Raw genomic sequence first — 25,637 nt, forward strand, 5'->3', positions numbered from 1 at the left:
AGGAGTTGGCCATATGACCCCTCGAGCCTGCTCCGCCATTTAATACGATCATGACTGATCCGATCATGGACTCCGGTCCACTTCCCTGCCCACTCTCCATAACCTCTTATTCCCTTATCGTTTAAGAAACTGTCTCTTTCTGTCTTAAATTTATTCAATGTCCCAGCTTCCACAGCTCTCTGAGGCAGCGAATTCCACAGATCCACAACCTTCTGAGAGAAGACATTTCTCCTCATCTCAGTATCAAATGGGTGGCCCCTTATTCTAAGATTATGCCCTCTAGTTCTAATCTCCCCTATCAGTGGAAACATCCTCTTGCATCCACCTTGTCAAGCCCCCTCATAATCTTATATGTTTCGATAAGATCACCTCTCATTCTCCTGAATTGCAATGAGTAGAGGCCCAACCTACTCAACCTTTCCACAAAAGTCAACCCACTCATCTCTGGAATCAACCTTATGAACCTTCGTTGAACTGCCTCTAAAGCAAGTATATCCTTTCGTAAATATGGAAACCAAAACTGCACGCAGTATTCCAGGTGTGGCCTCACCAATACCCTGTATAACTGTAGCAAGACTTCCCTGCTTTTATTACTCCATCCCCTTTGCAATAAAGGCCAAGATACCATTGGCCTTCCTGATCACTTGCTGTGCCTGCATACGAACCTTTTGTGTTTCATGCATAAGTACCCCCAGGTCCCTCTGTACTGCAGCGCTTTGCAATCTTTCTCCATTTAAATAATAACTTGCTCTTTGATTTTTTTTCTGCCATAGTGCAAGACCTCACACTTTCCAACATTATACTCCATCTGGCAAATTTTTTTCCCACTCACTTAGCCTGTCTATGTCATTTTGAAGATTTTTTGTGTCCTCCTCACACATTGCTTTTCCTCCCATCTTTGGATTGTCGGCAAACTTGGCTATGTTACACTCGGTCCCTTCCTCCAAGTCGTTAATATAGATTGTAAATAGTTGGGGTCCCAGCACTGATCCCTGTGGCATCCCACTGATACTGATTGCCAACCCAACAATGAACCATTTATCCCTACTCTCTGTTTTTTGTTCGTTAGCCAATCCTCTATCCATGCTAATATATTACCCCCAACCCCGTGAACTTTTATCTTGTGCAGTAACCTTTTATGTGGCACCTTGTCAAATGCCTTCTGGAAGTCCAAATACACCACATCTACTGGTTCCCCTTTATCCACCCTGTTCGTTACATCCTCAAAGAATTCTAGCAAATTTGTCAAACATGACTTCCCCTTCATAAATCCATGCTGACTCTGCCTGACCGAATTTTGCTTTTCCAAATGTCCTGCTACTGCTTCTTTAATAATGGACTCCAACATTTTACCAACCAAAGATGTTAGGCTAACTGGTCTATAGTTTCCTGATTTTTATATGCCCCCTTTTTTAAATAGGGGCGTTACATTTGCAGTTTTCCAATCTGCTGGGACCTCCTCAGAATCCAGGGAATTTTGATAAATTACAACCAACTATCCCTGCTGCTATTTCTCTTAAGACCCTAGGATGCAAGCCATCAGGTCCAGGGGATTTATCTGCCTTTAGTCCCTTTATCTTACTGAGTACCATCTCCTTAGTGATTGTGATTTTGTTAAGTTCCTCCCCCCCTATAGCCCCTTGACTATCCACTGTTGGAATATTATTAGCGTCCTCTACCATAAAGACTGATACAAAATAGTGTCTTATGAAGAAAGGTTGAGCAGGTTGGGCTTTTTCACATTGTACTTTGGAAGAATGAGAGGTGATCTTATTGAAACGTATAAGATTCTGAGGGGGCTTGACAGGGTTGATGCAGAGAGGATGTTCCCCCTCATAGAGGAATCTGGAACTAGGGGGCATAGTTTCAGAAGAAGGGGTCGTCCATTTAAAATGGAAATGAGGAGGAATTTCTTCTCTCAGAGGATCGTGAATCTTTGGAATGTTCTATCCCAGAGAGCTGTAGATGCTGGGTCATTGAATATATTTAAGATGGAGATAGGCAGATTTTTGAATGATAAGGGAGTCAAGGATTATGGGGAACGGGCTGGGAAGTGGAGTAGAGGCAAAGATCAGATCAGCCATGATCTTCTTGAATGGCGCAGCAGGCTTGAGGGGCCAAATGGCCTACTCCTGCTTCTATTTCTTGTTTTCTTATGTTCTTGTGGGCCCTTTGGGAAGAGTGACCATAATATGATAGAATTTTACATTAAGTTTGAATGTGATTTAGTTAAATCCAAAATTATGGTCTTAAATTTAAACAAAGGAAACTACGTAGGTATGAGGGGAGATTTGGCTAAGGTAGATTGGGAAGCTACATTAAAATATATGATGGTCATCATCATCATCATCATCATCATCATCATCATCAAGCAATGGCTAGCATTTAAAGAATTAATACATAATTTATGACAAACATACATTCCTTTAAGGCACAAAAACCCCACAGGAAAAGTGGTCCAACTGTGGCTAACAAGAGAAGATAAAGATAGTATTTGATCAAAGGAAGAGGTTCATAATGTTGCCAAAAAGAGCAGTAAGCTTGAGGATCAGGAGAATTTTAGAATTCAGCAAAGAAGGACCAAGAAATTGATAAAGAAAGGAAAAATAGAATATGAGAATAAACTAGCAAGATACATAAAAACAGACTGTAAAAGTTTCTATAGGTATGTAAAAAGGAAAAGATTAGCAAAAGTAAATGTAGATCCCTCACAGGCTGAGACAGGAGAAATTATAATGGGGAATAAGGAAATGGCAGAGAAATTAAACAAATACTTTGTGTCTGTCTTCACGGAAGAAAACACAAAAAACCTCCTGGAAGTAATGGAGTACCAAGGGTCTAGCGATATTGAGGAACTGAAAGAAATTATTATTAGTAAAAAAATAGTACTGGAGAAATTAAGGGGATTGAAAGCCGATAATTCCACTGGACCTGATGGCCTACATCTTCGGGTTTTGAAAGAGGTGGCAAAAGAGATTGTGGGTGCATTGGTTGTCATCTTCCAAAATTCCATAGATTCTAGAATAGTTCCCACAGATTGGAAGGTAGCTAATGTAACCCCGCTATTTAAGAAAGGAGGGAGAGAGAAAAAGGGGAACTACAGACCAGTTAGCCTGACATTAGTAGGAAAAATGCTAGAATCTATTATTAAGGATGTGGTAACAGGGCACTTAGAAAATTATAATAGGATTGGGCAGAGTCAATAGGGATTTATGAAAGGGAAATCATGTTTGACAAATCTGTTAGAGGTTTTGAGGTTGTAACTAGCAAAATAGATAAGAAGGAACCAGTGGATGTGGTGTATTTGGATTTTCAGAAGGCATTCAATAAAGTGCAACACAAGAGGTTATTGAACAAAATTAAGGCTCATGGGATTTGGGGTAATATACTAGCATGGATTGAGGATTGGTTAATGGACAGAAAACAGAGTAGGAATAAACGGATAATTTTCAGGTTGGCAGGCTGTAACTAGTGGGGTGCCGCAAGGATCGGTGCTTAGGCTCCAGCTATTCACAACCTATATTAATGATTTAGATGAGGGGACCAAATATAATATATCTAAGTTTGCTGATCATACAAAGCTAGGTGGGAATGTAAGTTGTGAGGAGGATGCAAAGAGACTTAAAGGGGATATAGACAGGCTAAGTGAGTGGGCAAGAACATGGCAAATGGAATATAATGTGGAGAAATAGTAAAAATTGAAAAGCAGGGTATTTTTTTAAATGGTGAGAGATTGGGAAATGTTGGTGTTCAGAGTGACCTGGGTGTCCTTGTACACGAATCACTAAAGCTAACGTGCAGATACAGCAAGCAATTAAGAAAGCAAATGGTATGTTGGCCTTTATTAAAAGAGGATTTGAGTATAAGTGTAAAGATGTCTTACTGCAATTATATAAGGCCCTGGTGATACCGCACCTGGAGTATTGTGTACAATTTTGGTCTCCTTACCGAAGGAAGGATATACTTGCCATTGAGGGAGTGCAACAAAGGTTCACCAGACTGATTCTTGGGTTGGGGGAGATTGTCCTATGAGGAGACAAGGAGTAGACAAGGCCTATGTTCTCGTGAGTTTAGAAGAATGAGAGGTGATCTCATTGAGACATACAAAATTCTTACAGGGTAGATAAGAACATAAGAACATAAGAAATAGGAACAGGAGTAGGCCATACGGCCCCTCGAGCTTGCTCCGCCATTCAATAAGATCATGGCTGATCTGATCATGGACTGAGCTCCACTTCCTCGCCCGCTCTCCATAGCCCCTTATCCCCTTATCATTTAAGAAACTGTCTCTTTCTGTCTTAAATTTATTCAGTGTCCCAGCTTCCACAGCTCTCTGAGGCAGTGAATTCCACAGATTTACAACCCTCTGAGAGAAGAAATTTCTCCTCATCTCTGTTTTAAATGGGTGGCCCCTTATTCTAAGATCGTGCCCTCTAATTCTAGTCTCCCCCATCAGTGGAAACATCCTCTCTGCATCCATTTTGTCAAGCCCCCTCATAATCTTATATGTTTCGATAAGATCACCTCTCATTCCTCTGAACCCCAATGAGTAGAGACCCAACCTACTCAATCTTTCCTCATAAATCAACCCCCTCATCCCCGGAATCAACCTAGTGAACCTTCTCTGAACTGCCTCGAAAGCAAGTATATCTTTTCTTAAATATGGAAACCAAAACTGCACACAGTATTCCGGATGTGGCCTCCCCAATACCTTCCCTGCTTTTATAATCCATTCCCTTTGCAATAAAGGCCAAGATACCATTGGTCTTCCTGATCACTTGCTGTACCTGAATACTATCCTTTTGTGTTTCATGCACAAGCACCCCCAGGTCCCGCTGTACTGCAGCACTTTGCAATCTTTCTCCATTTAAATAATAACTTGCTGTTTGATTTTTTTTCTGCCAAAGTGCATGACCTTGCACTTTCCAACATTATATTCCATCTGCCAAATTTTTGCCCACTCACTTAACCTGTCTATGTCCTTTTGCAGATTTTTTGTGTCCTCCTCACACATTGCTTTTCCTCCCATCTTTGTATTGTCAGCAAACTTGGCTACGTAACACTCAGTCCCTTCTTCCAAGTCGTTAATATAGATTGTAAATAGTTGGGGTCCCAGCACTGATCCCTGCGGCACCCCACAAGTTACTGGTTGCCACCCAGAGAATGAACCATTTATCCCTACTCTCTGTTCTCTGTTCGTTAGCCAATCCTCTATCCATGCTAATACATTACCCCCAATCCCGTGAACTTTTATCTTGTACAGTAACCTTTTATGTGGCACCTTGTCAAGTGCCTTCTGGAAGTCCAAATACACCACAGCCACTGGTTCCCTTTTATTCACCCTGTTCGTTACATCCTCAAAGAACTCCAACAAATTTGTCAAACATGACTTCCCCTTCATAAATCCATACTGACTCTGTCTGACTGAATTTTGCTTTTCTCAATGTCCTGCTACTGCTTCTTTAATAATGGACTCCAACATTTTACCAACCACAGATGTTAGGCTAACTGGTCTATCATTTCCTGCTTCTGCCTCCTTTTTTAAATAGGGTCATTACATTTGCAGTTTTCCAATCTGCTGGGACCTCCCTAGAATCCAGGAAATTTCGGTAAATTACAACCAATGCATTCACAATCCCTGCCGCTACTTCTCTTAAGACCCTAGGATGCAAGCCATCAGGTCCAGGGGATTTATCTGCCTTTAGTCCCATTATCTTACTGAGTACCACCTCCTTAGTGATTGTGATTGTGTTAAGTTCCTCCCCCCCCCCCCACCATAGCCCCTTGACTATCCACTGTTGGAATGTTGTTAGTGTCCTCTACCGTAAAGACTGATACAAAATATTTGTTCAGAGTTTCTGCCATCTCCATGTTCCCCTTTACTAATTCCCCGGTCTGGTCCTCTTAGGGACCAACATTTACTTTAGCCACTCTTTTCCTTTTTATATACCTACAGAAACTCTTGCTATCTGTTTATATTTCATGGTTGTTTACTTTCATAGTCTATCTTCCCTTTCTTAATCAGTTTTTTATTCATTCTTTGCTGGCTTTTAAAAGCTTCCCAGTCTTCTGTCCTCCCACTAGTTTTGGCCACTTTGTATGCCCTTGTTTTTAATTGGATACCGTCCTTTATTTCTTTAGATGCAGTGAGGATGTTTTCTCTGACTGAGGAGTCTAGAACCAGGGGTCACAGTCTCAGAATAAGGGATCAGCCATTTAGGACTGAGATGAGGAGACATTTCTTCACTCAGAGGGTGATGAATCTTTGGAATTCTCTGCCCCAGAGGGCTGTGGAGGCTCAGTCTTTGCGTATATTCAAGACTGAGAGTGATAGATTTTTGGATATTAAGGGAATCAAGGGATATGGGGAAAGTGCAGGAAAGTGGAGTTGAGGTAGAAGATCAGCCATGATCTCATTGAATGGCGGAGCAGGCTCGAGGAACCAAATGGCCTACTCCTAATGGCCTAATTCTTATGTTATGTTCTTAAATCATGCACAGTGTCAGTATCTGAGCTGGTAGCTATAAGTGTGAAATCGAGTGACGGCATTTCTTCTTCATTATTGTCTTCTTGCTCTTCCATCACTACCTGGCCAGGTGGCAGTTCTTGGGTGTCTCAAAGGAGCAAAGCACAAGGGTAAGGTTGCGCTGAGGGTACAGGGTGAAAGCAAGAGGTGCATGCTTACGCTATCTGCAGCTTGTAAATTAGAAGAAATTGCGGGATGATGGGGAAGTGGGATGTGAGTAGGTGGATTAGGTATGAGGATACCGTCATCTTTTATCATTTCAGCGCCGCTGCTGGCCACAGCCTCAGCAAAGGGCGCTCCAATGATAGCAAGTATCGTCTCCTCCTTAGGGGGGTGGACCTGCAGCCATGCCTGTCTCCCACTGGTTAGCTCCTGCTGCCTCCACTTATGCACCACCTTGTCCTGCGAGAGGGGGAAGTGTGTCAGTGAGTGTTTGATAGCGATTGTTGGTAGGTGAGTGGTGGGAGTGTGGTGCATTGAGCAGTGTGTGAAGCTAATGTTGCAGTTGATGGAATATGGGGCTAGAAATTGTTTTTTTGGTGATAGCAGTTTTTTCCAGCATTTTTTGCCAAAAATACCATTAAAAATACCGTTATTTTTTAATGGGGTAAAATTGGCAACTCAATGCGCCTGATGGTAATAATCGGCATTGCACAAGGATTTGCGGTTGAAACTGCGGTCCTCGCCAACTTTAGCCCGAGGCCTATTACCGCCAAAAAGACAGACCCTGGGAGGGGAGAAAACACACAAAAAAAATTGCAAAAATAAAAAAATAAAAAATCAGAAAACATTCACTATACACTTAACTAATGAATCACTGAAAAACAATTTTAAAGTGAAAACTTTAACTTACTTTTTTGTAGGTCTTCATACCTACCGCTGTTTCTGGGGCTTCACGCCGGTTTTTCTTGGGCGTTTTTTTTTTCCACCCTGAGTATGGGTGCGCCGAACGGCCAATTTTAAGCGGTCGCATTTTTTCTGTGTTGCATGCCGGCGGTCCGCTTTTCAGCGGTATTTCAAAACTGCCGGCGCACAACTTTGGCCAGTTTAGTTGAGTACCTTTCACCGGCAAAAAAGGCGAAATATCGCCAAAAAAAAGGATGCAAGGCTGGTCAATTTCTAGCCCATGATATTTGAAGATCCATTCACATACCTTGACCACTCGTGTCAGTTCATTGAACTTTTTGCGGCATTGCATCCAGGTCCTCGGGGCTTGACTCCTGGCATTGACTGCCACGGCTATCTAGTCCCACTGCCTTCGCAAAGTTTGTCTGGAGGGCTTCCTGAACCCCTGTGGATAGAGCACATCTCTCCTCCTCTCCACCTCCTCCATCAAAACATCCAGTGCAGCATCACAGAAACTTGGAATATGCTCTCTCCCCTTTTGCACCATTATTCAGTCATTCCCAGGTCAGAATGCCTTCCTCAGCGACTTTCAGCACCTGCACCATAGAAACATAGAAAATAGGTGCAGGAGTAGGCAATTCGACCCTTCGAGCCTGCACCGCCATTCAATGAGTTCCCTGGCTGAACATGCAACTTCAGTACCCCATTCCTACTTTCTCGCCATATCCCTTGATCCCCCTAGTAGTAAGGACTACATCTAACTCCTTTTTGAATATATTTAGTGAATTGGCCTCAACAACTTTCTGTGGTAGAGAATTCCACAGGTTCACCACTCTCTGGGTGAAGAAGTTTCTCCTCATCTCGGTCCTAAATGGCTTACTCTTTATCCTTAGACTATGACCCCTGGTTCTGGACTTCCCCAACATTGCGAACATTCTTCCTGCATCTAACCTGTCTAAACCCGTCAGAATTTTAAACGTTTCTATGAGATCCCCTCTCATTCTTCTGAACTCCAGTGAATACAAGCCCAGTTGATCCAGTCTTTCTTGATATGTCAGTCCCGCCATCCCGGGAATCAGTCTGGTGAACTTTCGCTGCACTCCCTCAAGAGCAAGAATGTCCTTCCTCAAGTTAGGAGACCAAAACTGTACGCAATACTCCAGGTGTGGCCTCACCAAAACCCTGTACAACTGTAGTAACACCTCCCTGCCCCTGTACTCAAATCCCCTCGCTATAAAGGCCGACATGCAATTTGCTTTCTTAACAGCCTGCTGTACCTGCATGCCAACCTTCAATGACTGATGTACCATGACACCCATGTCTCGTTGCACCTCCCCTTTTCCTAATCTGTCACCATTCAGATAATAGTCTGTCTCTCTGTTTTTACCACCAAAGTGGATAACCTCACATTTATCCACATTATCCTTCATCTGCCATGCATTTTCCCACTCACCTAACCTATCCAAGTCACTCTGCAGCCTCATAGCATCCTCCTCGCAACTCACACTGCCACCCAACTTAGTGTCATCCGCAAATTTGGAGATACTGCATTTAATCCCCTAGTCTAAATCATTAATGTACAATGTAAACAGCTGGGGTCCCAGCACAGAACCTTGTGGTACCCCACTAGTCACTGCCTGCCATTCTGAAAAGTACCCATTTACTCCTACTCTTTGCTTCCTGTCTGCCAACCAGTTCTCAATCCACGTCAGCACACTACCCCCAATCCCATGTGCTTTAACTTTGCACATTAATCTCTTGTGTGGGACCTTGTCGAAAGCCTTCTGAAAGTCCAAATACACCACATCAACTGGTTCTCCCTTGTCCACTCTACTGGAAACATCCTCACAAAATTCCAGAAGATTTGTCAAGCATGATTTCCCTTTCACAAATCCATGCTGACTTGGATCTATCATGTCACCTCTTTCCAAATGCGCTGCTATGACATCCTTAATAATTGATTCCATCATTTTACCCACTACCGATGTCAGGCTGACCGGTCTATAATTCCCTGTTTTCTCTCTCCCTCCTTTTTTAAAAAGTGGGGTTACATTGGCTACCCTCCACGCCATAGGAACTGATCCAGAGTCAATGGAATGTTGGAAAATGACTGTCAATGCATCCGCTATTTCCAAGGCCACCTCCTTAAGTACTCTGGGATGCAGTCCATCAGGCCCTGGGGATTTATCGGCCTTCAATCCCATCAATTTCCCCAACACAATTTCCCGACTAATAAGGATTTCCCTCAGTTCCTCCTTCTTACTAGACCCTCTGACTCCTTTTATATCCGGAAGGTTGTTTGTGTCCTCCTTAGTGAATACCGAACCAAAATACTTGTTCAATTGGTCTGCCATTTCTTTGTTCCCCGTTATGACTTCCCCTGATTCTGACTGCAGAGGACCTACATTTGTCTTCACTAACCTTTTTCTCTTTACATATCTATAGAAACTTTTGCAGTCACTCTTAATGTTCCCTGCGAGCTTCCTCTCGTACTCTATTTTCCCTGCCCTAATCAAACCCTTTGTCCTCCTCTGCTGAGTTCTAAATTTCTTCCAGTCCCCGGGTTCACTGCTTTTTCTGGCCAATTTGTATGCCACTTCCTTGGCTTTAATACTATCCCTGATTTCCCTTGATAGCCACAGTTGAGCCACCTTCCCTTTTTTATTTTTACGCCAGACAGGGATGTACAATTGTTGTAGTTCATCCATGCGGTCTCTAAATGTCTGCCATTGCCCATCCACAGTCAACCCCTTAAGTATCATTCGCCAATCTATCCTAGCCAATTCACGCCTCATATCTTCAAAGTTACCCTTCTTTAAGTTCTGGACCATGGTCTCTGAATTAACTGTTTCATTCTCCATCCTAATGTAGAATTCCACCATATTATGGTCACTCTTTCCCAAGGGGCCTCGCACAACGAAATTGCTAATTAATCCTCTCTCATTACACAACACCCAGTCTAAGATGGCCTCCCCCCTTGTTGGTTCCTCGACATATTGGTCGAGAAAACCATCCCTTATGCATTCCAGGAAATCCTCCTCCACCGTATTGCTTCCAGTTTGGTTAGCCCAATCTATATGCATATTAAAGTCACCCATGATAACTGCTGCACCTTTATTGCATGCACCCCTAATTTCCTGTTTGATACCCTCCCCAACATCACTACTACTGTTTGGAGGTCTGTACACAACTCCCACTAATGTTTTTTGCCTTTTGGTGTTCTGCAGCTCTACCCATATAGATTCCACATCATCCAAGCTAATGTCCTTCCTAACTATTGCATTAATCTCCTCTTTAACCAGCAATGCTACCCCACCTCCTTTTCCTTTTATTCTATCCTTCGTGAATGTTGAATACCCATGGATGTTGGGTTCCCAGCCCTAATCATCCTGGAACCATGTCTCTGTAATCCCAATCACATCATATCTGTTAACATCTATTTGCACAGTTAATTCATCCCTCTTATTACGGATACTCCTTGCATTAAGACACAAAGCCTTCAGGCTTGTTTTTTAAACACCCTTTGTCCTTTTAGAATTATGATGTAGCGTGGTCCTTTTTGTGTCTTGCCTTTGTTTACTCGGTCTTCCACTATTGCTTTTTACCTTTCTACCATCTGTTTCTGACTCCATATTACTTCACCCTGTCTCGCTGCATAGGTTCCCATCCCCCTGCCATATTAGTTTAAACACTCCCGAACTGCATTAGCAGTGCAGACCGTCTCTTTTGTACAGGTCCCACTTCCCCCAGAACTGGTTCCAATGTCCATGACTTAACCCTTAAATTAATTTACTTACTAAAATGTACTTAAACACCAAACAGCTACTTAGTAGTTCGCTCCCCTTTTAGAGGTGCAGGCTGGCTGAGAAGCCTCCTGAAGGAGGTTTGCCATCCTCTGGCTTTTCTGCACACATGAAACAAACTGGGATCTCAGTCTCAAGTTATACGACCACCTTCACATCGATAACCACCTGAGAAATATTTGCATTGATGCATAAAATGTCAATATTCCTGTACCTTCAGATGTTCTATGATTTATGCCTCATTATCTCTAAATTGCACCTTTCTCAGGAGAATATGATGTCAAAGGTTCTTTCTACCACTAAATCTCTAGGGAACCAAACAAAGATTGCACAGTGTAGATATCGTTAGGGCTCGAGCAAACTGTACCAATCAGACCAAGGTGTTTAAGCATGTTGAGAGATGGGTTGTGGAAAATCTATTGCTATGCATTAACTGGCAGAGTAACAACCAGTAGCTAAAGTGAAAGCTCATTCCAGTGAAGCTATGGGAACCTCAAGGCCAACATTGAAGCTGTCTTTACATTGACCTTGGGATGCTGGCGCCTCCAGTTCCTCATGCACAGCTGTCACACAGCCAGCAGCAACCCCAAAGTAAGCTGACTCGATTCACTGAGACCAGCTGCTGGGAGGTCCCAGTCTTAGTGAATACAGTAAGTTAACATTTGGATTGCCTCCGAGTACAGAAAACCTGTGTGTCAGGATCCAGTGATTTATGGATAATGTCAAACCAGCTTAAGTGTCACTGTAAACTTATTTGGTAATGCGGACACAGAAGATATCACACCACTGGCTGGTGTACAGATTACATTGCCGATTGTGATCTCAGAACACCAGTAATGATCCTAGAATTTCATGCAGTAAAACATTGTAATAAACCAATGGCTCTAGTTACTGGAAATAGCTGGCCATTTGCATTTATAGTAAAGGCAACTGGTTTTCTGTTACCACAGAGAAATGTCTGGAATCGCAGAATACAATTCCCAAAACACTGGTAAAAATCCTGGAATTCCATGTAATAAAAATGGAATTTGACTTATTCCGTCGTTGTGAGCCAGTGGCCCTGAGGATAGTTCAGACTATATTGAGAATAAACAAACTGGGAAGGGTACCCAATGAGAAAGATTGTTTGCGCTGATATTACAAATCTGAAAACCGGTCTAGAAGAAGCCAGAAAATCTGAATTATTGAGGACCTGAGCTCATTTCAGACTTACAATATGAGCAGAATAGGGAATACTTTGATTACAGTTAACACATGTTTACATTGAACTGTTTAAAATCCTCTTCCGTGTTGAACAGCAAAAACTGCTAGCTGTCAGAGAAACTGGTCAGTGCTAACACAAGATACAAACTTGGATGAAAAATTCAAAATGAAAAACATTAAATAAAGCAGTGAAAACAATTGCAAATAATATAAAAATATTAAAGTATGACTGGGAATTTGTAACAAGGCTTCAATTCGATCTGAGGGTTCCGGTAATTGTCACAAGCCACATCAGCTTTGTTCTTAAGGTCTTTGACACCTTTAGAACCACTGATGACTTTATAGCTTTACGTTTAAGTCTCAGAATTCTCCTACACTAAGTAACTTTACACTGGCTTATCCAGCAAAAGCATTTTCAGTTATCTTCAAATGAGAGCTATGTACGTGTCTAATTGGGAATAAAATAGAAGGACATGGTCGTGGGATAGGCTGAGGTGATTGAACACTCCATTAGACACTACTTCCTGTGCAGCTAGAGCAGAGAGTGGCAGACTCGGTGAAGGGCATCCAGACAAGGTTGAATATTGGAAATACCATGCTGGATGGCTATTCTAGAGTTTTCCAAATAACTTTTGAGTATTTACCTAGAACGTTGCCTCCGTAAATGAAATAGATAGGGCAGAGTCCATGATAGGGTAGATTGTGGTCAATAGAAGGAGCGGCATATTCTCATTCCATGCTGTATATTCTTAATCAGTGGAGTTTTAATACCGGTTCCATTAATTACAAATGGTAATTTTAAACTCACTTGGATCATAGTATGTTCTTGATCAGCTAAATCTCCTGCAATTACTTCTGTTTCTACTCACACACCTTTACCTCTGCAGAGCCCAAGGATCTATCCTTAGACCCCTTCCTGCCACATCGTCGTTCCCGAGCCACCATTTCCATCCATCTCCCTGGCCATAGTTTCAGACTGAACCAGACTGTTCGCAAGCTCTGTATCCTATTTTCCCCTGACTTGACCTTCCAATCCCATATCCTCTCCATCACAAAGATCGCCTACTTCCATCTCAATAATATCGCCCATCTGCTTCTGCCTCAGTCCATCTGCTGCTGAAACTCTCAGCCATGCTTTTGTTACCTCCAGACTTGACTATTCCAATGCTCTCGTTGCCAACCTATCATATTCCACTCTCCATAAACTTGAGCTCATCCAAAACTCTACTGCCCATGTCCTAACTTGCACCAAGTCCCATTCACCCATTACCCATGTGCTCGCAGACCTACATTTACTCCCGGTCCACCAATGCCTCGATTTTAAAATTCTCATCCATATCTTCAAATCCCTCCATGGTCTTGCCCTCCCTATTTCTTAGCATCCTCTAGCACACAACACTACAACAATGAGGTATTACATTTTGATAAGGAGGTCACATATTATTTGGAAAATAAGAATCTAAATGGAGTAGAAGAGCAAAGGGATATCGGAGTACAAATACACAAGTCACTGAAAGATGCGACGCAGGCCAACAAGGCCATAACAAAAGCAAACTAAGCACTAGGGTTTATTTCTAGAGGAATAAAATTGAAATAAGAGCTTCTACAGGTATATAAAAAGGAAACGAGCAGCTAAAATAAACGTTGGTCCCTTAGAGGATGGGACTGGAGAATTAATAATGGGAAACAGGGAAATGGCAGAGACTTTGAACAAATATTTTGTAATGGTCTTCATGAAGGAGGACACTAAAAAATCCCAATAATTGATAATCAAAGAGCTATTGTGGAGGGGGGGGGGGGGAACGACTTAAAACAATCACTATCACTAGAGATAAAGTACTAGGCAAACTAATGGGACTAAAGGTGGACAAGTCCCCTGGACCTGATGGCCTGCACCTTAGGGTCTTAAAAGAAGTGGCTGCAGAGATAGTGGATGCATTGGTTGTAATCTACCAAAATTCCCTGAATTCTGGAGAGGTCCAAGCGGACTGGAAAACCACAAATGTAACACCTCCATTTAAGAAAAGAGGGAGACAGAAAGCAGGAAACTATGGACCAGTTAGCCTAACATCTGTCATTGGGAAAATGCTGGAGTCCATTATTAAGGAAGTAGTAGCAGGACATTTAGAAAATCATAATGCAGCCAAGCAGAGTCAGCATGGTTTTATGAAAGGGAAATCATGTTTGACAAATCTGCTGGAGTTGATTGAGGATGTAACAAGCAGGGTGGATAAAGGAGAACCAGTTGATGTCGTATATTTGGATTTCCAGAAAGTATCCGATAAGGTGCTACACAAAAGGTTACTGCACAACATAAGAGCTGATGAGGTTGGATAGAGGATTGGATAGCATGGACAAAGGATTGGCTAACTAACAGAAAACAGAGAGTTGGGATAAATGGGTCATTTTCAGGTTGGCAAACTGTGACTAGTGGGGTACCAGAGGGATCAGTGCTGGGGCCTCAACTATTTACAATTTATATTAATGACTTGGATGAAGGGACTGAGTGTAATGTAGCCAAATTTGCTGATGATATAAAGCAAGTTGTGAGGATGATGCAAACAACCTACAAAGGGATATAGATAGGCTCAGTGAGTGGGCAAAAATTTGGCAGATGGACTATAATGTGGGAAATATGAGGTTATTCACTTTGGTAGGAAAAATAAAAAAGCTAATTATTATTTAAATGAGGAGCGATTACAAAATGCTGTAGTGCAGAGGGATCTGTGGGTTCTTGTGCATGAAATGCAAAAAGTTAGCATGCAGGTACAGCAAGTAATCAGGAAGGCAAATGGAATGCTGGCCTTTATTGCAAGGGGGTGGAGTATAAAAGTAGGGAAGTCCTGCTCCAACTGTACAGGGTATTGGTAAGACCACACCTGGAGTACTGCGTACAGTTTTGCTCTCCTTATTTAAGGAAGGATATACTTGCATTGGAGGCAGTTCAGCGAAGGTTCGTGAGGTTGATTCCTGAAATGAAGGGGTTGTTATATGAAGAAAGGTTAAGCAGGTTGGGCCTATAATCCTTGGAGTTTAGAAGAATGAGAGGTGATCTTATTGAAATATATAAGATTCTGAGGGGGCTTGACTGGGTAGATGCAGAGAGGATGTTTCCCCTCATGGGGAAATCTACAGCTAGGGGGTATAGTTTCAGAATAAGGGGTCGCCCATTTAAAACGGAAATTAGGAGGAATTTCTTCTCTCAGAGGGTCGTGAATCTGTGGAATTCTCTACCCCAAAGAGCTGTGGAGACTGGGTCTTTGAATATATTTAAGGTGGAGATGGACAGAATTTTGAATGATAAGGGAGTCGAAGATTATGGGGAGCGAGCACGGAAGTGGAGTTGAGGCCAGGATCAGATCAGCCATAATCTTATTTAATGGCGGAGCAGGCTCGAGGGGCCAAATGGCCTACTCCTGCTCCTATTTCTTATGTTCTTATGTTATGCTAAACGTGTATCAAACCTTGGTTAGACCACACTTGGAGTACCGTGTACAGTTCTGGTCTCCATTATACAAACAGGATATAGAAGCACTGGAGAGGGTGCAAAGAAATTTATAAGGATGAAACCCATCAGGAAAGGATGAACAGGCTGCGTCTCTTTTCTCTTGAAATGAGAAGGCTGAAGGGTTGTTGTTTTTGACTCACCGTCAACCCCGGCAAACTCATTTCTTAGGAAATGTTATAGCGTGTGGAGGAAACCCATTGAGGTATAAGAAAAATAACATAGAATGGATTGCTTTTGTAGTGTCTGGTGATATCAGGACTGAATGCATGTGAAAATACAGTTGCACTGGCCATGAAAATATTAAACATTATCCACACCACTAATAGTACAGATCAATCCTGAATTTGAAGCTTTCTCACCCTTTCTAAAGCAACTGAGCACAGGCCTTAGGATTACTGTTAAAAATAATTTATAAAATAAAAAATATGCTTATGACAATATAAAAATGCATTTATAAAATGTATAAAAATGCAAGGGCAGTTTTACACAGTCACAAGGATAGTGAAATGGTGCCTAATATCTTTACCATGGCAACGTGAAGTGCAGCTACACAGTTTGCCAGACTCCAGAGAATTATGAAAGCAGCCTGGTGTAAACAGTAATCTAAAAGCAATGTGACTCAGACTGGTACCAGCAGCAAAACCTGGAGGACCAGCTCAAGGTGTTGCTACAAACAGGGGGGACTTACACTGCTGTCTGTGCTGCTCATTCTGCCTGATGTTTTACTCAGACATCTTCGGAGAATGAGATTCTGTACTGTGTATCTCCATTTACACCCTATCTAGACTCATCTGTTGTTTCTGAACTTGTCCCATTACCATCTCCTTTTGCCTTGCACCATCATCTTTTTGTCTCTTAATCTCTTCTGCCTTCCACCCTATCACAGACCTTCCCTTTTGTTCATTCCTCTCCTCCCCCTTTCCCTGACCCTGCACTTACTTAATAACCTGTTACATCTCTAACTTTTTCCAGTGCTGACGAAGGGTCATCGACTTGAAACATTAACTCTGTTTCTCTCTCCATAGATGCTGCCTGACCTGCTGAGTATTTTCAGCATGTTCTGTTTTTATTTGTGCATGACCTGATCTGATTGATATCTCTTTGTTGTCGGCCACGTAAGGTCAATATACATATACCCCTGTACTAGAGGTCTGAACCGCATTGTGGGCGTGTGCGTGTACAATTACTGAGAGCAAGTCCATTGAAATGCTTTAATGGGGAACTGAGTTTTGCAGAACAGCATATGCTATTTTCGATTGTTTGTGGTTGGTCTCACACTTCCACCTTGTATATTGGGGCTAGTTATCATTATTTAGAAACAAAAGGCTGACTGGAATTGACACAAAACCAGCCAACCTTTACCGTCATATATTCTTCACACCCACAACTAGTAAGCAGTTTAATTTCTTTAAGACTCTTTCTGCAGGAAAATAAAACTTACAACATGAAGCCCTTTAGCATTCATCATTGGACACAGACAGATTTTTTTTGTTTCTCATATTAGTTGATAATAAATTTACATATTTTGGAAGGTTTCAGTAGTTGGAGCAATTCAGTGTTTGATTCTCAAAGAGGGTGTTTTCAGTTGAAGGCCTGCTTGTCCCTTTAACTTTCTCGCACAAGTGTAATTCATTTTGCCTGTTCTTGGCTGGTTTATTCGAACTCCATGCAGAAATCCCCATGTTGACTGATTGCACTTCTGACTGGTCAACTACATGATAACATTAACAGTGGAATCTTTACAGTCCACATTCCCCCACCATCCTATTTTGAGGAGAACATTAGAGTAAAAGATGAAAAATACATATTTTGTAGGCTGTCTATGCGCGTTAAATGGAGTGATCAGCTGCCCATGGTGCAGCATCCAGGAACCCAGCTGAGAAGTGGTAAAACTTCTCGGGGACGAAATTGCCCACCGCCGGAAACACGGCGCACCTATCCTGTTTCAGTTGTTTTTACCGGCGCAGTGCATGCGGTGGCCTCTTGAGCGAAATTCCGCTCTTTTGTTTTTTTTCCCAGCGGACCGGAGGTTGGTCACAATGGGGGCGGATATGCAGCAGTGAGTGCACTAGAGGGGCAGAGGTTGGGGGCGGGTGGCATATCCACCGCTGTCAGTCATCAGCGTAGCGCTGATGCCACGTGGTGCCACGTCACCACGTCTCTCCCCTTCACTTAAAGGGGAGAAATGCTGCGATTCTTTAGGTTAGATCTACTGGGCCACCAGAGAGGGTTTCGGCTGGGCCAGTGGCCTGGCACCCAAGAGGGAGTGCCAGGCTGCCTGTTGGCGGCCTGGCCGAACCCAGGGGCATAATTGTCAGTCCGACATGGCAGTCAGCCACCAAAAAAAAATATGGCGGCCGCGGCAGTAGGTCCTCCCTTTTAATGGTAGCCGCACCGCCATTTTGCAATCACTCCAAGCACAGTGCACCAGCAAAAAAAGCTGCATGTGGCACTGTGGCAAGATTTTCTTGGCAGAATTTCATAATCGGGGGTGAGGAACATCGGCGGCACACGCTCCGATAATGCAGTTAGGACGGATCGGCAGCAACGGAGCGGTCGTGGGGGGAACGGGTCACCACCGGGATACCACAGGAGCGGAATTTTCAAAATGGCGGCTATTCCATGAAAAATCAGCGGCCATTGCAATCTGCAGCGTGACCACCAATTTCCGGTGGTAACAGGCCTTAAGGGAAGGGACAATTCTGGCCCCCTCTAATGTTAATCAAGGCATGAGTTCAATCTTATGCATTGGTAAACTAACCTCTATCATCAGCTGCTGGATTCCAACAGCAGTTAACTCTTTAAAAAGGAACTAGATGGTTGTTTAATTAAGAACAGGATCAAAAGTTCTACTCTATCCTCATTATATATATTAGAATTTTCTCACCAGAGGACAATATGAAACCACATAGTAAAATCAAAATTTTGTTTCAGTAATTTTAAGAAATATTTCAGTGATTTCCTGAAATTCAGCATTCCGTTTTTACTGTTGCTTCAGATATATTTTTGCATAACTTCTGCACGGATGGTACTACTTTAGTTGATACTTTCTATACCGAGGTGGGGAAATTGCCCTTCAGAAAAAGACCCGTTACCCCCTCGGCTTCCGGGTGCAGGTGACAGGGCTGACCCTTCCGCAATTGCCCCCGAGACGTGGGTGGCAGAAACGGGTTTCCGCTCTGCCCAGCACTCTGGCCCGTTGTTGACCGCGCGACTGCCCCTTTTCCGCCCTGCGGGGGAAATTGCCCCGCGGGAGTGCAGTCGCCGCCAGTCGGTGCCCCCGACAGCTTCACGAGGCGGGAAGCTGCCAGTGGCAGGGTAGTGCGGCCAGCCTTAAAGGTGAGGGTGCACCACTGTGGTGGCCGTCATTTGTTTTAATTGTCAGCTGACTCCTGAGTCAGCCTGGCAACCCCGGCCGAACTGCTTCCTGATGGCCCAGTGGGCTCCACATAAGCCTCGCAGTGACCCTCCCCTTTAAGTGAAGGAGAGGTACGTTGCAACGAGTCTGCGCGACCCAGCACATCCGCATCGCGCAGGCATCATCACCGCCACGCTGACATGGTCAGTGCGGCGATGATGAACACCACCACGGTCCTGACCTGATCCCGCCTCCAACAGCGCCCCAGAGCGCTGGGAGGCGGTATTAGTGTTAAAGAGCCGAATTTTCCGGCTCTTCCCTCCGACTCCTGCCAGGCGGTAAATTTCTGCTTAAATCGAAGGGCCCTCCCCAATTTCTCGCTGAGAGCAATTTTGGCCCCCCTAGTATTTTTGAGGTGACATTTATATTGCACACAATAGTGACAGTCTGGGGTGCCTGCCAAATGTTTCTGTGCAACTCCTACAGAATCTCACAAGCAACAAAAGAATATCAGGCATATGAAATGAGACCTTTTAAAAAAAATGTTTTTCCTTGTATAAACTTTTTCCACTCTACCTTCATTATGTAGCTGCCCATCATCACACTATTCTTCATCTTAATGAGTTTGGTCTCAGGCCCCCTCACGGGCACCATTGTGATTGTCCAACATGCTGCAGGATTGGATTGCTGACAATTTTCAGTTACTATAGGAAAGAGGTGCACCTGTCAGCTAAGCTGTATGCTGCCTGAGCTCGCCCCCTGGGGCTAAGATAAGGTTGAGTGTCCAGTCATGCTAGAGCTCTCAGATTGGGAGTGCAATATACTACCACAAGAGTTACTGGACCACTCACTCATTGTGGGATTTATTTATTACTGTGGCTTTTATGTTAAATTGTTACCTTTATCACAAAAAAAACTTGACTAGATTTTCACCAACTTTATAAATGACTTTGTCTACAACGTAGCTCCTTCTCTCCCCTCCCGTTCCATCCCAATACCTCCCCTCCTACCCCAACCCACCATGTACAAGGGAAAAAGTAAGGGCAAATTCCACTGATTCAAATCCATCTACAATTTATCAATTTTCCCAGAAGGTGCAAATAGACAAAAAAACAAGTAATACATAGAGTTAAACCGTAAGTTCCACATTCTCACCACTCTCTGAGTAAATAATTTTCTCCTGAATTCCTTATTGAATTTATTAATGGCCAACTTATATTTATGATAGTTTTGGTCTCCACCACAAATGGAAACATCTTCTCTACATCTACCCTATCAAACCCCTTTATAATTTTATAAACCTTTATCAAGTCACCCCTCAGTCTTTTCTTTTCTACAGTAATGAGCCTCAGCCTATTCAGTCTTTCCTGAGTATGAGTTGTAATGTACATTGCTTATAGCAGATAGTGTTCAAGAGATAATGAGATAGATATTTAGCAGAGAAAGTAATATGTGGGTATGAGAGACAGAATAATGCATGATGATTTGCAAAATTTGAGACTGACTCGAAGGACTGCATTGGATTATTCTCATCCTGTACATTCCTAAATTGCTTGGGGTGCGTATGCTTCTATATTTACACTAGAGATAAAGATGTGTACAGCTCACCTGAGGTAAGTGTCCATTTGGTAAAAAAATAAAACTACCCCCAATCACTTCCTGACTTGTTTTCAGAGGGAACAGAGGCCGCTGGTAAATATATTTTTCACTGGGAATAAAAACACACACTGACAAGGCATATATATAGCACAAATCCAGAGTACAATTTACAGTCACTTGGGTTGATGGAAAAGGAATTTCCAGCTAGGAGCTGGGTTTGCTCCCTATCCTGAGTATTTTCCATCTTATCCCTTAGCAGTGGCACTGGCAATGGAGTCAAAAATACTATAATCTGCGTAAAACAAGTCTTTACTCTGTTAGATAGTGCAAATCTTGTGAGTTTTTCTATGCTAAATGTGCTATATAAATGCAAGCTGTTGAATCTGGAAATTATCACAAGAATCTTGCTTCTTTCAGTTGCAGGCAAGGTTCTAACAGAATTGCTTCTAAACTGACAGCTAACCAATGTGATGCACTCCATCCTATCCGGGACTCAGCATGGGTTCTATGCGAAGTGATGGATGATCAACATGGTTTTTGTGGCAGGCCAGGTATGGGAGAAATACCAGGTAGACTAAAGATCTGTCCTCATTGTTTGCTGACCTAACTGAAACTTTTAACACCATCAATAGATTGTGCCTCTGGGAGGTGCTATCTAAGTTTACCCAGTCACATTTACAAACAACATTTGACCATCAGTAGTGCTATACTCTAACGCTACTCCATCTCAAATAGTGTCAGGCAAGGGCTCATCTTAGCACTCAGTTTATTTGGGGTCTTTGCTTACATACTGAGTATTGTGGTGAGAGATCTAACAGAACTCGCATCTGTTTTCAGAATCCCTGCCAAATATCCAACTGCAGTCAACTTCATGTGTACACTGAAATTAAGTTGGCAATAATCCATGCGTTGGCATGTTTGCAACTGTGCTCTTGAAGCACTCATGGAGGGAAAGCTCCAATTCAACTGACCATTTTGCTACAGCCACAACCAGCTACAGCCTAATAATCAAACAAACAAAGATTATGCACAAACCAGATGTGTCCAAACTGTATCACCCAAAAAAGTCATCATCTGCAGGTCCTGCCAAAAGTCATCATTAAAAGAATCCAGCTGAACATGGTCAAACCGCTTGCAAACCTGAGCAGTGTCATTTGGCCAGGAAGAGTTCATAGAGTGTATCTGGGATAGTTTCCTTGAACAGTACGTTGCAGAACCAACCAGGAGGCAGGCTATCTTAGATCTGGTACTGTGTAATGAGACAGGATTAATAAATGATCTCATAGTAAAGGATCCTCTAGGAAAAAATGATCATAGCATGGTTGAATTTCAAATTCAGTTAGAGGATGAGAAAGTTGGATCTCAAACCAGTGTCCTGATCTTAAATAAAGGAGATTACAAAGGTATGAAGGCAGAGTTGGCTAAAGTGGACTGGGAAAATAGATGAAAGTGTAAGAGATGAGCAATGGCGGACATTTAAGGAGATATTTCATAACTCAACAAAAATATATTCCAATGAAAAGGAAAGACTTTAAGAGAAGGGATAACTATCTGTGGCTAATTGAGGAAATAAAGGATGGTATCAAATTGAAAACAATGGCATACAAAGTGACCAAGATTAGTGGGAGACCAGGGGATTGGGAAACTTTTAAAAGAGCCAGCAAAGAACGACTAAAAAAATAATAAAGAGAGGGAAGATAGATTATGACAGTAAATTGACATAAAATATAAAAACAGATAGTAAGTGTTTCTACAGGTATATAAAAAGGAAGAGAGTGGCTAAAGTAAATGTTGGTCTCTCAGAGGATGAGACTGGGGAATTAATAATTGGGAATGGGGAAATGACACAGATTTTGAACAAATATTTTGTATCAGTCTTCACGGTAGAAGACACTAAAAACATCCCAATAATGGATAATCAAGGGACTATAGGGAGGGAGGAACTTAAAACAATCACTGTCATTAAAGAAAAAGTACTTGGTAAAATAATAGGACTAAAGGTGGACAAGTCCCCTGGACCTGATGGCTTGCATCCTAGGGTCTTAAAAGAAGTGGCTGCAGAGATAGTGGATGCATTGGTTGTAATCTACCAAATTTCCCTGGATTCTGGAGAGATCCCAGCAGATTGGAAAACCGCAAATGTAACGACCCTATTTAAGAAAGGAGGTAGACAGAAAGCAGGAAACTATAGAACAGTTAGCCTAACATCTGTCGTTGGGAAAATGCTGGAGTCCATTATTAAAGAAGCAGGAGCAGGACATTTGGAAAAGCATAATTTAGTCAAGCAGATTCAGCATGGTTTTATGAAAGGGAAATCATGTTTGACAAATTTGGTGGAGTTCTTTGAGGATGTTATTAGCAGGGTAGATAAGGGGGAACCAGTGGATGTAGTGTATTTGGATTTCCAGAAGGCATTCGATAAGGTGCCACATAAAAGGTTACTGCACAAGATAAAAGTTCATAGGGTTGGGGGTAATATATTAGTATGGATAGAGGATTGGCTAACTAACAGACAACAAAGAGGCGGGATAAATGGGTTTTCCGGTTGGCAAACAGTAAAACGCTAACTGGTGGGGTGCCGCAGGGATTGGTGCTGGGGCCTCAACTATTTACAATCTATATTAATGATTTGGATGAAGGGACTGAGTGTAATGTAGCCAAGTTTGCTGACGATACAAAGATGGGTGAGAAAGCAAATTGTGAGGAGGACACAAAAAATCTGCAAAGGGATATGGACAGGCTAAGTGAGTGGGCAAAAATTTGGCAGATGGAGTATAATGTGGGAAAGTGTGAGATTATCCACTTTTGGCAGAATTTTTAAAAAATTATTTAAATGGTGAAAAATTACAAAATGCTGCAGTACAGAGGGATCTGGGGGTCCTTGTGCATGAAACACAAAAAGTTAGTATGCAGGTAAGCAAGTAATCAGAAAGGCAAATGGTATGTTGGTCTTTATTGAAAGGGGAATGGAGTATAAAAGCACAGAGGTCCTGCTACAATTGTACAAGGTATTGGTGAGGCCACACCTAGAGTACTGCGTACAGTTTTGGTCTCCTTATTTAAGGAGGCATATACTTGCTTTGGAGGCAGTTCAGAGAAGGTTCACTAGGTTGATTCCTTAGATGAAGGTTTTGACTAATGAAGAAAGGTTGAGCAGGTTGGGTCTGTACTCAATGGAGTTCAGAAGAATGAGATAATGAGGGGGCTCAATGAGGTAGACGCAGAGAGGATGTTTCCACTCATGGGGGAATCTAGAACTAGAGGGCATAGTTTCAGAATAAGGGGTCATCATTTAAAACTGAGATAAGGAGGAATTTCTTCTCTCAGAGGTTTGTAAATCTGTGGAATTCTCTGCCCCAGAACACTGTGGAGGCTGGGTCATTGAATATATTTAAGGTGGAGATAGACAGATTTTTGAGCGATAAGGGAGTAAAGGGTTATGGGGAGCGGGCAGGGAAGTGGAGCTGAGCCCATGATCAGATCAGCCATGATCTTATTAAATGGCGGAGCAGGCTCGAGGGGCCAAATGGCCTACTCCTTCTCCTATTTCTTATGTTCTTAGGCTCTTATTTCAAACTGTGGCACGTTCAGGCAAGGGGTTACCAGCTGCATCTCTCATGCATCAAAGGAATAAGTGTTTTATACAAGCCAAGCTCCAATTATATTAAGCAGCCATCCCATTGTATGACTGCAAATTTTCCACCTGCTCAAGAAAGCATATCAAAAACTTAATAGAAAGAGGAAACTTGTATATCTATAGCACCTTTCACTACCTAAGAACATTCTAAAGTGCTTCATAGCCAATGAAATACTTTTGAAGCATAGTTACTGTTTTAGTGTAAGGACATGTAGCAGCACAATTTGCACAGAGCAAGATCCCACAAACAGCAGTAAGATAAATGCTTTAGTAATGTTGGTTGAGGGATAAAGGTTGGCCAGCACAGCAGAAGAACTCCCCTTTTCTTCTTCAAATAGTACCACAGAATCTTTTACATCCACCTGAGAGGGCTTTGGTTCAATTTCTCATCTGAAAAAAAGAATCTCTGACAGTGAAGCACTCTCACTGTACTGCACTGGAGTGTCAGCTTAGATTGAATGTCTGAAGGCACTAGAGTGAGGCTTGAACCCACAACCTCCTGACTCAGAGGTGAGAGTACTACCACTGGCCCATGGCTGATATAACAGCTCAACCCATCATGAATGTCAGATGGTACCTGTATTACAAAATAGCCAATACTGAAGTTCTGGCACAGACATTGATGTGACGCTGACAAGAGGGCAACTCCATGGGTTCAGCCAAGTGGAAGAGGAGCAACTTCCAAAATAGATGGCTCAAAGAAGGAAAACACAAGAGAGATGGCTAGCACAAACAATTCAAGGACATTCTCAAGCAAACTATGATCAACTGTGTCAATAGAGCACTGAAAATGTACCATGAATAGGGCAGGTTGACGTGCTCTCCTCAAAGGAGTGGCACATTTTGAAAACCAGAAGCTGGCATCTGTAGAAAAGAAAGATGAGGAAGGCTTATCTGAAAGCTCAACCTACCAGTGATGCCAAGCAATGCCACAACTGCAGGTGTGTTTTCCATGTATGCACAATTTGTGTGCGCACAGACAACAGGAGATGGCAACACAAATATGGCCTGAGACTTCTGCTGCTGTTGTCATCAAAGTCTTTGTGACAATCATCATCAGACAATTAATTTCTTTCAATGCATGGGTATAGGCAACAATTTTGGGTCCACATTATATATCCATGAATAATCTTTATCATTGTACATCTATAAATAAA

The sequence above is a fragment of the Pristiophorus japonicus genome, chromosome 9, assembly GCF_044704955.1.
Source record: "Pristiophorus japonicus isolate sPriJap1 chromosome 9, sPriJap1.hap1, whole genome shotgun sequence".
In the NCBI taxonomy this organism is placed as follows: domain Eukaryota; kingdom Metazoa; phylum Chordata; class Chondrichthyes; family Pristiophoridae; genus Pristiophorus; species Pristiophorus japonicus.